Here is a 19,884-nt window from a genome sequence, read left to right on the forward strand (position 1 = left end):
CAATCCAACGGACGATGCGCGACGCATTTCAGGATATTTAGCTCTTAACTGATAGTTTTATTTTACCTTCGCCTCAGTGTAACTCGATAACTAACACCTGGCTTAAAATGCCACAGCTCTCCGCCATTACTACTAACTCAAATGTGTGCACTAAGGCCACGTAGACAGCACGTTCGCAGAAGATGAGATATCCTTATTGTTAAAAAAAAGACACGCAAAAAGGGGAAAACATAAAAAATCCACTGTAAAGAACCCGAAGTTAGCCGTAATTGGTGAAAATATGAGCCCACTTAGTACTCCCTCTAAACACGTTGAAAACTTCCAACATAAAACTCCTTACTTCATACAATGTACAGTCGTACAACTGTGATTTATACTGCGATGAAACAAACCCACAAAAGAAAATACATCATATATACACGAGAGAACCATGAATCAATTTTTTAAAAGCTGCTTCCTGTAATACATACAACTTTATTTTAAAACTTTGCACCGTTAAAAAGTTTAAAATGCTACCTAAAACAAAGTACTTAAAAGACACATTCATTCTTGGAGGTGGACATAAGGATTTTTTAAATTAATTACGTGATTCAGCGTCTCCCAGCTACTGCAGAGGTCTGATCTTATAGAGCTCTTCTTTTGCAATTTAATCCAACTTGCAAAAGTAATCAGAAAAAAAACACAACGATTTGATTCGAAGCTCAAAAAAAATTAGGACACTAATATATAATGCTTTTAGTATGGTTGAATATTATTTTACCAGGATTACAAAAGAATTATACGGGGACTTATCAAATACACGAGTAGCTAGCAAATCAAGATTTCTTTACTAATGCAGGTCGCAACTAAGGGTCTCAACATCCAAGCAGTCACGACAGCCTGGCCTTACGAGTTTCACTGCTACAGAAGAAGGTACAGAAGAAGGATTAGTTCTCCAATAATTGGAGAATGTAGATATACTCAATTAATTTGTTAAAAAGCCAAATCGCGGCCGCAGCAGACAAGCAAGCAGCAGTAAATGGAAACGGCTACTGCAAAATGCCTAAATTGTCGAAAAGAATATAAATCAAAGGCAAGGTTATATACTAAAAAAAACGACATTTTAACACCTCCCCCCCCCCCCCGATGGAAGAAAACAATGGGTTCTCTCAGACAAAAGGCTGCCGACTTCGCGGGCGCCCTCTCGTGTCGTCACGCCCCGCCAGTGAGGACATCGCTACCTCAACACCTTTCTGCCCGACGGTCACCTCACCCGCATCATAACCATCACGACCACAACACGCGTTGACTTTTGGCGGACGGGCACCGGAAGCGAGAAGCGTTTGCCCATATCAAAATCTTCCCTCAGCCGACTCCCCTCCACCGCCTCTCTTTGACCCGATCTCACACACCACCTCCCGCGACTCACCCCCCTCCCCGACCCCTCCCACTCTCACACACTCTCCACCCGCCCATCCGAGCGCAAAACACGCTCCTCGCCCCCCGCCCCTGTCACGAGTCACGCGCGCCACCCGACCACCCCCTTCTCTCCCACCAAATAAATCTCAGATTTCACCCCGCACACGAGAGATAGGGAAAAGCGGGAGGAAAGCGACGGACTCATCCCGCATAAGGCCGAGCCGTAGACGGGAGAGGCCGGAGGGGGGCAGGAGAGGAGACGGGCCCTCCGATGGGTGGGAGGGGGCATTACCGTTGCCGACGCCTCGACGAACCCCGTCAAAACAAGGAATGAGGAACGGATGGGGGAGGGGTCAGAACAGAGGGCGGGGGAGGTGTCTGAGAGAGGAGGGAAAGGAGGTTGTGGGATTAGGGATGGTCTAAGGGGAAGGGAAGAAGAGTGAGACCTGAGTAACCCCCCCGCCAGCTCTGCCTCTCCACCTCCAAACCCACCCACCCCCACTACCATCCCCACCCAGGGTCCTCCCCTTTCCACAGGATGCTTACATCCTCCGGGCAGAAACGTCCTCGCAGCGGCACGCATGCGTCCCCCCCCTTTCCCCTTGTCCCTCCCTGAAACTTCAGATCTTCTCACCCCCACTGAATCCCCCTTATCCCTCTCCCACCTACATCCCCCACCTTCCTTCGCCCCTCAAAAATAGACGCGGGGAGGATCTCCTAAACCCGAGTCTCTCTCTTTCTCTCACCGCCGGCGGGCCGGGGCCGTGCAGACGGCAGCTGCCGCCCGCCAACACCACCGCCGCCGCTACCCCGCCCACCAATCCGTCTCCTACCCCTCCCGCCCGCCAACCACACCTCCCGGTCCAAGCCCCAGCCCCGAAGAAGTTTCCCCTCTCGCTCCTTCAGGACGGACGCCGGTGCGCGAAAGCGATTCGCCTCCACTCGCCCTCCCTTGATTAGCCATCATCTCCGAACGTCGAACTCACGCCTCTTGGACCGGAAAAATTCCCCATCGCATAAACATAAGTCGCGGCAGTAGATCACCTCCGAACGTTTTCGTCTAAATATTACCCTGCGAAAAGGAGGCAGCATGGGGTAAAAGGTGGACAACAATAAAGGGAAATCCTGAGTGTAAATCATGATATTAAGAAGACAACAGGGTATTTTCACATTTTCTTACGGTTCGAATGGCCGTTTATAGAGTATCCTAATTATGTCATTCACGACCTCGCATTTGATGATATTGGCTCGCGCGCGAGTCTCCTTTCCATTGATTTTTCATTGAGGCCTCGCATGCCTAATTTAATGCTCCAGTTATAATTAGCCCCTCAATATGAGTCATTAGGTAAGCATTTTTCCAGTAGGCTTAAGTCCTGCTAGTAACTTTTGTGCTCTAGTCTACCCTTCTGCGGTACTCCTTTAAAACCCTTCTGATGAAATGATAAAACACTTGAGTCGGGGAAATTTGGACCATTAGGGCCTCTCTTATCCTTATACGAGTAGAATACTGAACACTACCTTTCAACATTAGTATTGGCAGGCGAAACAATTACCCAGCGTGCTCCAGGAGAAATATCCTCACTTCTACGCACAATATGCCATCGTTGCTCATTATTCGAAGAAACTGGGCGAAATCCCATGCGGTAACATCGGTAAAGTCATCTGCGGATAAACACACAATCGCAAATATTTTACAACGCAACATTTAATTAAAATTATTAATCAATGGCTATTTATATTGCTATAGAACGCATCGGTAATTTAACCATATAAAGCACTCGGTGGGATACTGCAGGTCCCGGGTTCAAATCCCAGTCAAGGTGATTGATATTTTTCAAACACTGTGAAAATCTCGCATTACTTATTAAATTAAATCGAGAAAAATGTATGATAAACTTACTGATATGTATATATATGTATGTATATATATATATATATATATATATATATATATATATATACACATATACATACATACACACATATAAAACAATCAATTAAGATTCATAAAAAATAATCATCTGAATTTCTCATCCTTTCTTGCAAAAAGCAGATCACTAAAGAAGTATGTACACGAAAATATGAATGAAACTAAATCCTGCAATTAGCTGAATTTCACAAGCAGATGTATAATATTACGCCAAGGGTGCTGTAACTAGGTAACGACTACTTATAACAGTTCCCAGTCTTCAATTGCGACAGTTCCCAAACCTAATTGGCTAAACTGAGGCACGTAACCTTAACTAGCCCACCGCTTGCCCCAGCCTTTGGGAGTTAGCAATTTATTTATACATGAAATTAGGGCAGAGGCACTGGTAATGGTGTCTGAGGTCGAACGAGTGATTATTTACTCCACCTTGACACAATTCAACAATAAAACACTATGTGCTACTACAAGCCAAGTTAAACAATAGATGACATGACATGTGTTTCAAAAATCAGCACGTTTCACTGGAAGTAGCGCATATGCTAAAATTATGCAACAAACAAATTATAACCTCGACCCTTAAAATGTACATGGACCAGAATTTCCACTAAGAATCCATTGTCCATTGATGTCACTATAATTATCTCATGCATGATTATGAACGCTGCGGGTCTCCAAAGTTGTAGTGAGGGGTAACTAAGAGGGTTTATTAACTTTAGGAAAACGCTTTAAACACTTATCCTATCGTAATTTTCCGTACGGAAGAAGGTTGAATTTTATAAACAACAATCGGAAAATTTTTACTCAAAAGCATAGTTTTACATAATTGAATAAATCGACATAGACCAAATATAACAGCCTCATTATTAAGGTATTTCCTTAGTGATAACGTTCAATAACCAACTCGTATTAGTTAGATCAATCAACAGCGGGAGCAACAAGAGTACTAATTTATAGAGTGCTAAAAAAGAAAATCATTTTTAAAAAAGAAAAATTCTGATAAAAGTAAATATGTAGGTTGATTGGTTATCTGATGGTCAGATTTATCTAGAAAGTTACATCCCGAACGGGTGACATCACCCCGTACAATTAGTAAAGTTCCTATATCATTAGATCAAAATTTCGTCATTACATCAAATGCGATTTACTAAGTAAATACGTGGGTTTCCCCGTTTCGACCGGAGACGTGGAAAACAGACGCGAAAAAATACAATACTTAAAACAATTTTTTATCCTACTTATCTATATCTAAGTCTCAAAGGTCTCCAATTGCTTTCGCCACAGTCACGTCCTTGAGACTACTTCAACAGAATGTTCCGTTAGGTTGGCTTTAGGTCAGTAAACACGAAAATAAAGACATACGGGCGACATAAAAGGGTTTTTCATCTGCTTTCATTCAAATGCTCGCTGGACATAAGGTTACGCGCTGCCGGCCCCAAGTCACGTAATCGCCGTAAGATGGATCGGCACCCATCACGAGAATTCTCCGTAAACCAAGGGCACGAAACTTTTGCAGCGGCTTTACAGAAAAAGGAACCGCTTAATTTGAAAATATAAACAACAAAATTATAACGTACCGCACGGTACCTTTACACGCATTAAGTCATTCCGTTATAATTGAATGCTACATGTTTCACTTTACATCACCAAAACGAGGGTTTTATTCATGAAAAATAAGCAACCTAAAATTTGTACACAGCTCATAACACTCAGCACGCAACATATGGTACGCAATCGTCGAATTTTTTTTCCAAAAACCTTGATGATACTAACTTTAAAATACAATTTCAATAACGTCCATTCAATGTATTTCTCACCAAAGTGAAATGAGTGACTACGATAAAGAATTGATTCTTATACATGAATCAATAAGGCAAAGCGAAGAAATTGGAAACGGAATCGATTCTCTATCGAATTGATATTTTTTTCAGTGATTTACCTGTAAACAAATGAGCAATCGCTAAGGTTTTGAATTTTGGATGCGTCAAAACTCTGCAACCATAAACCTATGAATGGAATGGTAAGCATGACCTTTAGTTCTAAGGCTGACGATAATCTCACCGATATGGCATAGCAAGAACTTTTCGTGCCCTCTTGTATCATCATAACTAAAACGTTTGTGAAAACACTCTTCTGGTCGACAAGCTAGCGAAGCCACGATCGTTGAAGAAAAATGAAAATTTCTTTCTAGTGGTTGGGGAACTTCAGGAAGCTAAGAAAAAAGAGATCGCTGGCAGTTACGCCTGAGCGTTTCATGGTCCGTACACTTCGGATGCTTTCTACGCACGCTTTACACCTGTGACTCGATATATCGTTGTTCCAATAGCGAACCCGGCTACTTACAAAAGAAAAATAATGACTATGCACTCAAAATATCTCTATGCTGTTGTCCAATTAACCAATAATCCTGTTTGCCCATCGAAGTACGTCCACAGAAAACTTAACTTGATTACAATCCACAATAACTTAAACTTGGGCTGAGGGAAAAAATTGGTTATGTGGACAAAATGAACAAGAAATGTGAACATGGTACCGCAGGCAAAAATTGCTACAATTTATTCAACTGAAAATGGAGTCTTACGGAACAGCCGGGAGTGTATTTCCGAAAACGTAAACGATATGGCCGTGTGTACAAACAGGGACTAAGTCCGAGAGGAATCCGTAATGCAATCACTTCTCTGTTTTGTATAAATACGATGAAGCAAGCGCATTTACGCACATGTTAAAGGTCAATGTCGGATCTCCATTGAGAATATTTGCCCAAGCCATTTATTGTAGCGCAACTGAAGAGACAATGGCGCCCAGGCGACGAGGGGAGGAGGACTTCAGGCTCAAGGAGCGGAAGGTGAAGGCAGAGGTTTCCTACAGCTCGTCTCTCACACGCGCCGTTTCCACGGATTCCGGGAAGCTCTCTTTAAGGACATGCACCGCCCGACGGGGAGCCTTTGGGAACTTCCCAACGAGTCGCGGAATCTCACCGAATCGAGTAAGTGTGGAATATGAAAAGAGCCACCGGGACGCAGAGGATTCCCTTCACGTGGGATATTATATTTAACTTCTTTCTCGTTACTTTCGAGCTCTTTCCAAGCCTCCCTCACACTTCAATTACAATGGTCTCTCCGATAATCTTAACCAATGAGGAGTGTTTGCGAGAAAACAATGTTTGATTAAACTGGTGAATAATTTGAGGAATTCAGCCATTGCTGTACAAAGCGATACCTAAAAGTCACACTAAGCAAGATCAACTGCTTGGGAAAAAGCACAAGGTGCCAATGAAACTACATTGATAAAAATGGAAATTTCCTCATCACCGCAACTACTCCAGGCCCGCGCATGGGGCGAAAATCGGAACGCCGCACTTTCCTACATTATCAGAGCCAAAGTTAAGCATTTTAAATAATTAGCACATTCTTCAAAACGGTAATCATTAGCAAGGAGATTCTTCTTTGTCTGTTCACATTCCGCAACAACATTTTGACTAAATATTTCGCTGTAACCAGTTTTCTTGTGTGCAGGTAAACTTCCTCACCTACGCACCTGAACTAAAAGCGATAAAGACGTCCGAGGCACACGGTATACAAGCGATAATACTGAACTAAGTCTACGATGGCCATGTATAATTTATCACCGCCAAAGAAAACTGAAAGACAAGAAGAACCAGTGAAGAGGACTCGGGGGAGAGGAGAGAACACTTGGAAAACAAGGCGAAGTCCGTATCAGGAACGAGAGGGGTTACCGGCCATCGACGGAAATTCGACCGGACTGCCTAAAACACGTACACCCCACCTACTCGACTCGCGATTCTCAAACACTTCTTCCTCAATATCCTCCTGAATATTGCCACGAGACCGGACTAAAACTGCGAAGAGGCAATATTTTACGTCCACACGGACGAAGTGGGCAGAAAAAGAAGGGGAAAAAAACAAGTCGCCGGGAGAACCCGGAGCGTAGCAACTGCTCGTCCGGTCGCCCTTTTTCCGCCGAAACACGACCAAAACACCGGGGCGGTTTATTTTCTCACACGGAGACAAGACGGTGGGCGGGCGGAGAAGGGAAACAATACCCAAGGGGGTGGGCGGCGGTGAAACAGATAGGGGAGAGAAAGGGAATCGGAGGGGAGGCGGCGGAGGGGAAGGAACAGACCTACACTGAGTGCGCGCGACCGCGTACGCGACAATTGTTCCCTTGGTTCTGGAGTCACCGATGAAAAAACGACAAGAGTTGAAGAGAGAAGGGAACCGTGCGGTTAACAATCATTTTTGTTTATCTATATAAACATGGGCGACGCCAAAAAAATGTAGGTTGAACAAAAAAATTACGGGAAATGTATTCCAAAAAAGTTACAAAAGGCATGGGATCCATGGCGCTTGGATCCACGCCGTCTTTCTAGAACGATCGATACAAAAAAGACAGTCTTCAACTAGACGAATAATTTAATAGACAAGAATTGAGTTCACCAGGAAATAAACTCCCAGTGTCTGAAACTGACACATTCAGAAAGGAAAGATTCGTGGATCTTTTATGAGCTTGATGGTCGTCGTTATCAATAACATTGATTTTCTTCCAAGTTAAGGTTTGCGATGCCGGATCTAGCGAGCCTACACCGGATCAGGAACTGTGTAAATCGGATTTAGTACAACTAAAACTTGAAGAGTGATCGAATTTACTTACCCATCGCGCTGACGGATACATCACATACAACGCATGTTCTGACCCAGGACTGCCAATTAGTTCTCCAGCATTCGCGAATTAATCAAATAAACCGAACTTTTTCCCAACCGAATGTCGACGATCACCAATAACTGCGATGTTTATTTCAATCAGTGAATAAAAAAAAAAATTCGGGATAAAGTTTTCCAACTAAATATGAGCCATGTAATTAGCAAAAACTAAATGAGGATGAATATTTAAAGACAAAATTATCATGGGTGGACGGTACGGAAAAAAATGTATCCGATTGGGTTTTTAAACTGTTGGCGAATGAGACGAATGAGGTGGCAGATGATGGTCCGAAGCAGCGAGGACTAGACGCGGCGGGAGGGGTTGGAGGAGACGAAGGAGGGGTGTCACAAGCGGGGGAGGGCAGTGAAACGAAACTCCGACCGCGGCGAGCTAAAATCGAGAGAGACTGAAGGTCGAGCTGGGGAGGGGAGAGTGAATGTAGAAGGGGAGTGGGATGGTGGGGGAGATAGAGAGGAGCAGGAGGGGGTGGGGTGACGGAAGTTTAATGAGGGAGTTGGACCACAGTGGGAGGGAGGGGTGGAGGGAGAGAGCGGGGATGATCAGTGGGGTGGTGGGGTATGGAAAGGATTCCGTTGGGGGAGGGTAATTGGGGCCCAGGAAAGGATAGAACCAGGTTCATCCACATCAGCTGTAGCTGGGAGAGCTTGATAAGGGGGAAAGGGAGTGGAAAGAGTGAAGAGATACGAGAAAAGACGAAAGGAGCAGTAGCCTTCAAGTGAGGAGCAGGGGAGGAGGGATTCTGGGAGGGATGGAAGGCATGGAATGGCTGGCTCAAAGACGGTGCGATGAGTGGGAGTCTCGCTACATCCGATTTTCTAGCAGATAGGTCTCGAGGAGGCGGAAACAATTTGACGTATTCTTGGTATTGACGGGGAGTAGGCGTTTGTTAGATAATGGATTCGAAATTCAGTCGAGAGGCACGCTAAGGACTCGAAACAAAGGCGCCACTTGAAGCGAAGGAATCGCAATCGATATGATTCCCATTTTCCCCTCACTTGGCGTCAATGTTAAGATCCATCCCTTATTTACAGTGCAAAATAAAATGTGGACGATTATGCGATGCAATTCGAGTAGAATAAGACAATTTTAAGCGTTCGCCAAAATTAACATAAGACCAAGGGTCTATGGAGATGAAAAATTAAAAACCTGGCTGATGTACATTTAAAACTTAGCAAAATCATAGCTAAAAAACTAATAAACAACCATACAGAAACTTTTAACATCTTCACAACTTTAATAATGTTCTAAAAATATTTTCGGGAAAATGAAGACCAAATTAGGGTTTTACTAAATAACTAAATATAAAATTACCAGATGCTTTATGTGAGCAAGTTAGAATAATGTTCGCATCGTACGCCGACAATTACTAGCCACTTGCCAGATTCCACCACTAAATAATGCGGCTAGAAACAAAACCAGCCAGTGGCAACACTTGAAGAAATGAGATGAAAGTATTTCCATTGCATGACATAATTCACTTCGTTTTCTCAATAAAATTAGTTGCCAAACTAGCCATATTCAGTGATATTCCAGTCTCAATCTCAATATGCAAACGAAGAAATATCAACATCAAGGATAAAGAAAACGCAGCCATTTCCACCGGCCAACCGAATTCAAGATACGTATGAACAAATGAAATTACGGTCTTCCGCATTGAAAATTAACACAATAAGATTTTTTTAATTACTTAAACGATGAACATGTGTAACTCCTGATTTCAAAGTAATTCATTCTGAATTAGAGTGTTTCAGAAAACTAACAGAAAACTGTCACTAAACTAATTAGTGTCGGAAGAAGTCCCCTAAGAAAATAGAGGCGGCTTTCGGAAAAAAACCAATAGCGATGCGTAAAAAAATAATCGTGGTCTTTGACTGGCCAATGAGGATTTACTTCAACAGTGACACTACCGCAAAACAAATTATTTCCCATGAGCCAAGCATCACAAATGACATGCTAATGTTTTAACAGCAGAAGAAAAATCAAACAATGGAAAATTTTCCCGAAAATATTTATTGGTCACACCCAGAGAACGGAAAAGAAACCTGGTAAGTGAAGAATTATTTTCCACATTGCGTGCAGAAGATGATGGGTTCCCAGCGCTTTCGTATGTCTGCCGGAAATCATGCCTACACCAAAAATACCTGATCATAATTCAATAGTGGGGCTCATGTTCACAACTTTTCGGATTTTCAAGGTACATCTAACGGCAAACTTAAAGAGGAATAACGTTCTGAGGTAAAGTCGGACAACGAACTTACATTAATAATGGATGAAAGGAGATAAAGTTAGCATCATTCTATAGGCTTTTTAAGCCACTTTTACAGGAATTAACACACAAATGTTTGCAAGGTGGTCAGAATAAAAAGTTAAATGTTTCATGCACGTTAAACAAGCAGGTGCCTCGCTAGTGATCTCCCGAATAATACTTAAAAAATTGAAACAAACATCATCATTGCTAGAAATTCATTGCATGCCGGCACATTGCGTATTATCGATCATATCAGGCGGGAAATGAAAAATAGAAAATGGCGTACCTTTAGGCACCAAAATTATAATTTATACTGGGAAAATACTCCAAATAATGAAATCTAAAACTAGTGGAATTCAAAATTTACGCATTGCACGAAAGTAACTATTTATCAACGCGATGATAGAGCAGATCACGATACAGTGATCATTGCTATGAAGTTTGAGTTCATAAAATGTTTAAAATGGAAATTATTTCTAAAGTAATTCCCAATCAACAATTTACAAGTAATGAGAAGATTATATAGAATTGATATACAGTAGGTTTTTACAAAATTACGAGGTCAAATTGCAAACGAATATATGGAGGCAATAAAATTAAGTATCATATTGACCGAAAAATATCTTGTAAGGGTTAAACGCGAAGTTTAAAAAACTTCGAACAAAAAAAAATGTTTTTACTCTACTTTTCCACACCTGCAACAGTAAAATTAATGCACAACAAATAAAATTAAAATAATGGGTTTACTCAAATGACCATAACTGTCATAAAAAAATAAATTTCATCATATTCGTTCCAACATTTCATTCTACCATAATATGAACACCACCCATAACCATCAATAATACGTAAGCTCCGCCAAAACGAATTTTAAATGCATTCTATTTCTAGAACTAGAGACATATTTCTGAGAACAGCAAAATTATGTCACTAAGACCATTAAGAATGAATATAAACTCAATGTGACTTCACCTGTACTAGCATCAGTTAAGGTTACATGTTTTTAACGAGCCAGAAGGTAATGGGATTCCTGCTTTTACTCTGTAGCTCCATACGTTATATTTAAAACTAAAACATCAAATTATGTGTAATCAAAGTACTAGTTCTAGATTACAAACACCTATAATAATTTATTTACAATTAAAAATCTTTTAATTAAACAAATGAAATACTTATCAAATATTTAGTGCCAAAATTTGAAATTAGTTAAGGACTCAAAGTCTAGACTTGATCCTTACAGAAAAAACTGCCACCGAGACGGAGAGAGAAATGGTATCCCATCCAAAATTCCCTGAATCATTTGTAAAGCCCGTGCGCGAAGAGAGAGCACCACCACCGCCGACACACCACTCGAATCAGACAACCAGAAAAAGTCATGCGGGGGTGGGGTCACAGGGCAGGAAAACTCGTTAATGAGTATGGCGAAAATACTTCCGAGGGGAGAATGAGGCATTATACTTGGGAAACCTAGACAGTACAAAAAGATGATGAGGCAGTGATAAAAGTAGGGAACTAACGTTTCTACTCCTCGGGAGAAAAAGGTAGACCGGAGGAGACAGAGAGCGGGAGAGAGCGAGGGACCTTCGGGCGCATCCACGGCCGCTCCACTCCCTTTGGGATGCCCGGGTGGAGTGACGTGTAGGCGGGCACGCGGATTTATTTTAAGTCGGAGTGAGAGAGCTGGCGAGCGAGGGACCAGAGGCGATAGGGGGAGGAAGGGATGAGAGACAGAGAGAGAGAGGTGAGAAAGAGGGAGAGAGTTGGAAGACGGGGGTGGAAAGGCGACAGGAAGGGAGAAGGGCGCGAAGAGAAGGTGGTGGAGGAGGAGGAGGCACTAGACGACAGGAAAAGGGGAGGGGGCAGGAGTGAGATGCGGTCGGAGGAGGAAGGATGCCTCGGTGAGTGGGAATGAGAGGGAGCTTTAAAGGGAGCAGTGAGGGAGTGGGAGGGCATTGGAATAGTTGTACGCCCCTCAAAAATCTCCCCCGACCCCTCCCCAAAACTCCTCTTGCCTTCATACCCAGCCCATTTTATGCGCTTGAAACCCCACACGCGGAGCATCGCGACCTTTCCCGGGGAGCAAACGGGGAGACTACCCCTCGCGGAGTGAGGAGCCGAGGGGAAAGGGTGGAATGGACAGGCGAGGAGAGGGGACTCGGCTAGAGGCGGGCTTATAGCGGGTGGAGCGGGAGGAGGGGTTGACGGGCAAGATGGAAACTGAGGCAGAGAGGGAGGATTGAACATTGTCTCGCGTCACGCCTCGACTAAAAATAAGGTAGGCGAACAGGAGGCGTCTAATTCGCCTCCGCTGCCCCCCACACGAGATGAATGGTTCATCGCGGAATATGCTAGGGGAGGAGGGGAAGGCCGAGATGTGGTGTGGGTGAGATATATTACTGAGGGGGTGGAGGACGGTAAGGAGATGGCAGAGGGGGGGGGGGAGGGAGCGGCCGCTATAGGGGAGTTTAAGGGCCCTGGTAAAGGTGCGTTGAGAAAAAGATGCGAAAAGGCCAGCAGCCAGGAATCTGTTCGGAGGGGGGTCCGCAGATAAGATGGAACGCACTCCACGTCTCCAACCAGCAGCCCCGAAAGGTGTCGCCCGCGCAGAATCCCCACAATTGGCCACGGAGGGGGCACACCCGGAGAGCAAACGGCGAGAAAATGCCCGATGTTTCCAAACTGATAAGAGTGCGAGTCACTTACTTCACAATTTATGTTTAGAATATGCATATTTTTCAGGGCAGTCTCTTTGCCACAGACCTTCATAGTTAACTTATGGTTCTGCAACAATTTAATTATGATCTACCATTAAAAGACGATCTACTATAATTCGTTCCCTTCCTTGGTCTACACTTGTCTTTGACAGGTATTATTCTTTCGCCGAGAGGAAGCTGAGAAAGTTGCCTTACATAAAATATATCTTCAAAGCACATTAAGAAAGAAAAATTCTATTGGTATGTATATGCATGACTCCCTCATCAAATTGATAAACGTAACTCACAACAATCACATTACTCGTTTTAATAATATAAACCTCGAAAATAACAGACCAAGAGTACTATATCGATGTGTATATATATATATACTATATATATATATAGTACAATACACAGTAACACATAATATAGAAACACAAAAAAAGAGAACACTCACACGTATTTTCTTGATATTTCGACGGAAACAATCCGTCTTCCTCTGAAGATGTAGAAGTAATCATTACTTCTACATCTTCAGAGGAAGACGGATTGTTTCCGTCGAAATATCAAGAAAATACGTGTGAGTGTTCTCTTTTTTTGTGTTTCTATATTATGTGTTACTGTGTATTGTACTATTCGGCACTTCCGTGTTACGTCTATGAAAGCATATACTATATATATATATATATATATATATATATATATATATATATATGTATGTATATGTACATGTGTGTGTGTGCATATGTATGTGTGTTTGTGTGTATATATATGTATGTGTGTGGGTCGCGGTAGTCCAGGGGGTAGAGCGTTGCACTGCTGACCGGAGGGTCCCGAGTTCCATTCCCGGCAAGTCTCTGGGCACCTGCAGCTCCATCCAAGGTATGTGATTTTCGGGTACCAGATCTTCCTGGGAAACCATAACCGGCACAAGGAAAGGAACTGCCCCCCTACCCTGATATACGAGTATATGTTGTAGTAGTATTTAGGGGAGCCGACTGACTGCTCAGGTCATTTGCGTCATAGGTGATGGATAGGAAAGAATGAAGGGTGGAGAGAAACCCGGCGTCGGCATTAGTCTACTCTTTACGAAAGGCGCCATGGGGTCCGCAGCTACATATACAAGTACCACGCTAAAATCATTTGGTAAGGCGAGGTCGTCAATACAGATATTCCACCATGAGATTCAGAAGGGATTAGCAACTCGAAAATAATATTCTTCAGAGTTTTGTAGCTATTAGTAACCGACCGAAATTACACCATAAATATCACACAAAAGTAACAAGTCAGGCCAAAAAAACACCTAAATAAAACCAAGTCCAAACATAAGTCTCCAGAAATATTCCGCTCAATATATATGTTCTTTCATTTTCTAAAGAAACGAATAAATTCGGAAAACGCTGCCCAGTAACCACAAGAGGCAATTACTTGATTCCTTGATATCCTGCTGGAACTCCACGGTTACAACTTCCGTTATCAACGAAAATAGGTCGACTTATGTAAACAGGCGGTGCAATCTTAAAGGAGTTCGGACAGAAGGATGCTTAAGCGACTGTGCGTACAGACTTTCTTCAAATTCCAAGACTTCAACATGCAAATATCCCTTTACTTGGATAAAAGAAATTTAATACATAACAAACATTAGAGAGAAACAATGAATAATGTCAAAGAAAACAGATTACAGCAACTTACCGCAATCATCAGAGGAAAGCAAAGGGTTTATACGTTCATAGATAATTTACTTCCGTTGGAGTTATTGGTTACACCGCTAGAGATATTTGAAACATTTGAAGTTTCGATTACAGCAGTCAAATATTAAAAGCCGACATTTCGAAGATGTGCAGAATGAGTCGAAAGTACGTTGAAGCAGTATATAACGTGGGCTGACATTTTAAGATAAAATATCCAGTCCGCCAGATAAACGGAGGAAACGATGCGATAATATATTTTCTCGTGTTTAGGAAAGATGAGATGTAAACTCTACCAGAGGGACACAGAAAAACTAAATAAAAGGCCCAAGGGAAAGGAAAAAAAATCTCACCAGAGACCATAATGAAACCCGAGATGCGTAATCTCAGCCCCCGCCTTCAGCGTCGGTCATCGAAACTATTTCACACATTCCTTCGCGCATGGCTCCAGGTGGGAGGTAGGAATGGCCGAGGGAAGCGGCGAAAATAAACAATTTCGGACAGCCTCTCACTCCCAAAATGCTCCGCCTCTCTACTCCCCCCTCCAAGTCCCCCCGCCCCCCACCACACCCACCTCCACCTACCTCCGAAACAAAAGAGAAAAATCGATCGGCCGTCGCGGGAACCAAACTCGCTGGTCCGGAAAACGAAAGCAAAACAAACTCAACGTCTCGACCGACGCCTTCCACCCCCCAGCCCAGCTCCACCCCTAACGCCCACGCCCGCTCCCCTCTTACCCGCCGCCATCCCATCGCACACACCCCCCCGGCACGGCGAAGAAAAGAATCCTCGTGCGTCGGGTCGGAGAGCGAGGGAAGGAAGGCGGACACGGGAGAATGGGAACGGAAATGGGCGTTTGCGGGAGGGAGTCCCGGGAATGACGAGGGGCAGAGAATGAGGGAGCCGCGGAGAGCGTGAGGTGAAGATTCCGGAGGGCTCGTGCGTCGAGCTAAGCGCAGATCGACACCCGGCCGGACTCAGCCCGGATATTGTCACGGAGTGGGGAGGTGGGAACCACCCCAACACACGAAAATCGTGGTGTGCCGCTTAGATACCTTTTTGCAAGTTCCCTGGTATCCGGTAGGAACCGTGATGACGAGCCCTCCACATTATGTGATTTATAAAACTTAATATTACGATTAATTTTTTTTGCTCTTGTTACAGTACTTGCAAATGAAAAGGTAGCAAGTAGACACGTGCCCCAGCATGTCTTCGTTATATCGCGAAATGTAAGGTTGTTTTCAAGGGCTTCGAGGAAGATCGCCTAGCTCCTGAGCGACGACAGCGTCGCTCTCCACCGGCGAGAAATCTATTCTCAAATATAGATAGTGAATTAGATAAACTTCAATCCATCACTATAGGCTAAGATATCTAACTTGACTATGTGGGATTCCTTAGTTATAAATAAAAGAAACTTGGTAGTTTTCCTTAAGATTTTTATGTATTTTCGACTGGTATTTCAACATTTACAAGTCACATTTATGACTATTTGATCTTCAAAATGACATCTCAACAGCGTTTTATGTGGAAAATAATAGGCCACCTAGCTTCCGTTGATATCATTACGTTAATAAAACTCAAGTAACAGACGGAAATGACGATGAAAGTGAAAGAATGTTAGCATATAATTAGCTGAAATATCTCAAAAGGATGATGATATACAAAGATGTACTGAAACATCAGGCATCTCTTTTAACATTCCCCATTTCATGGAGACACACATGGCTTCCCTTGCCGTTTAAATCTTGGTCTCAATATCCATCAGATGGCGAAGGTAGAAAACACTGGTCTAATTGTAGATGATGATTCACGTAGAGCGGTTCGGACCAGGTTTTGCCTGATCTTCCTCGACCCTAAACTGAATGCCGGACTACGCCCCCTCTTCCCACCGGAAATTGCCCATGCGAACGCTGAACAATTTTATTAAGAAATTTTTCTTCTACCCTTAATAAGTGCGGGTCTATACCAGGGATATTACAACCCAACCATGTCATGTACTCTAAAATATATACATATTATTGTTACTGTTTTGTGAATGAATAAATTACCTTTGAAATCTGAACTCTCCCTCGGGATTCGTCGCTGATCAAGGGATCGGGGACGGATCGCCGGTCCCACAAAACATGAGCATTCGGAGCGCGTTTTCCGGACGGCTGAACGGGTGACGCCCACTTCTGGAGTAACGAAGGTGGGGCCGGAGCCGTTGCGGAACTTGCACCCCGAGAGTGATGACGTTGCGACGGAGCCGACGCGCCGAGCGGCTAATCCCCTCTCCCTGAGCTGGCGGGCGAAATGTTGAGATGATGTATACGAGCCGCATACGTATCTCACCATAAGACCCGCGTCCGTCTGATCGTGGAATCCGAAGTACGCCAGACCAATGCCATCCTTTCCACGCCATCGAATGCCGACGACGGGGAAAGGAAAGATGACTTCGATGATAGCGAATAAATCAATGTTTCATTGGTATTATTGATCACTTTCGCCAAGAAATGCTTAAAAACAACGCGGACCGACAGCGATGCACATTCCAAAAGCTTATTAGTCACATACGTTGGCCGCGGAAACGGTGACACTTGAGTGAGAGGGATGAAGGTGAATGGGACGATCGATCGCCAAGTACATAGCAGAGGGAACGATAGTTTATTTGAAAAACAGTAAATTATTTGAAAAAGGAGACTTTATCAATCAACAAACTTTCATCTGAAAATATAAAAGCTAGGACAAAAATTTTAAATAACTCCCAGAAGATAAGTTGTACGATCCCCCTAATTATTCCAACAGAAGAACATAAGCCACGGAGTCTGAACTCAAATTAGTTGGAGTTATATGGTAAATGAAATAAATATAAACTCAAGCATCGGAAATAAAGTTAACATTATTGCCAAGGAATTTATAGTAATGCAAATTAGGACCCGCATCATTAAGCTAATAATGTTTAAAACAAATAGCATTGGAGTGAGTGAAGTTCGAATCGACTTCGCAAACAATTTTTTTAAAAATCTAATTTGTTACTCTAGGGCATCTCTTACAATAAGTAAACGGTTCATATATCAATAAATTATTAAATCCAGATACCGCTGGTTAGGTTAACACATATCATTCTATTAATTAACCTCTGTTTTAATTATAACGTGACTTAGGGAGAATATAATTCTTAAATGAGATATCATGGATCAATGTGCAGCAACTAAAGTTACTTTAGGACCGTGACACCACATATCAATAAAACGCCAATATCGACGTTCTAAACACTTGGGTATGTCCACTTTACTCGTTCGGCAGCCTAGATTTCAAAGAGAAGGCTCTCCTTGGATGAGGGAGCTCCGGAGGCTTTTTCTGAAATCCGCAGTCTCAATCGGTAGGAATTACGGAGGATCGGCACACTGGGTTGGAAGTCAAGAATGAAAGGAAAGAGCCCGGCAGATAAAAGAGACCACACATACCAAGGCCAACAAACCCAAACCCGGATATCTAAATATATCACCTACAGAAAATTTAATGCTCTGGAGTCAAAAAGAAAGACATCGGAAAGAAACGACGCCCCCTCAAGGGTGTATAAACACACACACACACGCAAGCTTGCGGGCGCTCTAAAGCAAAACGGCAATCGCAAGCATCGCGCGCAGAGGAAATAAAACACTCCCGGCGTCGAATAGACAGAAATGAAGGAAGGCGGCGGGTCCGGCAAACGCCGGGGAGTCAACGCCCTCGAGAAGTTTTGAGAATCGGCCTCCCACGAGCCAATTCCTCCCGCCCCTCCCCCGACATCCCTCCTCTCCCCGCTCTCGCAGTCTCAACTCCCAGACGAAGCGTATAGGTGAAAATACCGTCTGCGAGGACAGGTACCGCTCCACGCTCCTGCGGCACGCACTTGAATGCCACGGTGACCTCATTTCCCGACACAATACATATAACGAACCAAGGGGGGAGGGGGTGGGAGCTGAATTGGGATATTACCCGATGCACGCCCACGCGAAGAGCCACCGAGTTCGAAGAACCGACGGGTTTGTCTGGAGGGCAAAGCAACAGCGCCGGTTAATCTGAGGGTGGGGGAAAGTCATTTTCGCGCGGGGGTCATCCGTACCACGCTGGTTTGTCCACTAAGGAACCCAGGGGCTTATCGGGACCCAGGGGGCATATGAGATATCAAGGTGCACGCAAACAACGACAGCACCAATCTCCTCCTCATGGTGACGAATAACCAGTCATTCTCTTCCGCTTTCAAGAAGTCTGTTTTAAAGACCATAATCAAATTTAGAATATTTATCATTAGCATGCCAAATATTATCCATGTTCGCATTCCCAGTATAGGAGAGCAATGTATTTAAAGAGACCTGTAAAATAGCGAATATTTCCTCACAGAGGGAATTTAAAAAAACGTACATGAAACCATATAAGGGAGGAAATGTTCCAGATTCGTCACATTCGTATTCCAGAAAACAAGACATGGGATACGCGCACGAAAGATGGAATCAAATTCATTCAGATTATTGGCAAAATGTTCGCATCAATGATTTTTAAGTCAATAAAGCACTATAAAGAGTCATCAAAGAAGTCACTGACGACGTTATCTTGGTACTGATACTTCGAGGTGGACACAGGTTTAACGAAACTATCATGCACCTGAGTATATTCGAAATATAACCTCTCGTTTATTTTGCCCCGTGTAACAAAATAAGCTGGTTTGTGTCGTGGGGGCCTATTCGAGTTAATATATTTTTCTTCGCGAAGAGAAAGCTTCTACAATTCCTCCGGGAACAACTCAAAGGCTCTAAAGTTATAAGCCAGGTTACTCTGTTTGTCGAGCTGTAGGAAATCAGAATTATTTTGCCTGCTAGAACTAATTTATTTCACTCATCAGTCTTTCGAGCAAAACCTATCATACACCTAACATACACCTGGGTAACAAGCAGAAGACAGACCGAATCAATGATTATACCTAAGCACAACTAGTACAGGCGCGAGAGATTACGAGAGAAACACGGTGGTCCAGGGTGACTGCTTTCAAAAAAAATATATAAATTAATTATGCCTTCGAAGCTAACCACCCCCCACTAACGATAGGGAAATAAAAATATAGATTTATCCGAAGGGAACCAACTATATGAGCAATGCTATATTAAACCTATTTGTGATTAGGCGACAACAGAACTGGTGGGCACAATGTCACATAAGCTGCAC

This window comes from Hetaerina americana, unplaced genomic scaffold, assembly GCF_022747635.1.
Source record: "Hetaerina americana unplaced genomic scaffold, ioHetAmer1.1.p SCAF_2, whole genome shotgun sequence".
NCBI lineage: Eukaryota > Metazoa > Arthropoda > Insecta > Odonata > Calopterygidae > Hetaerina > Hetaerina americana.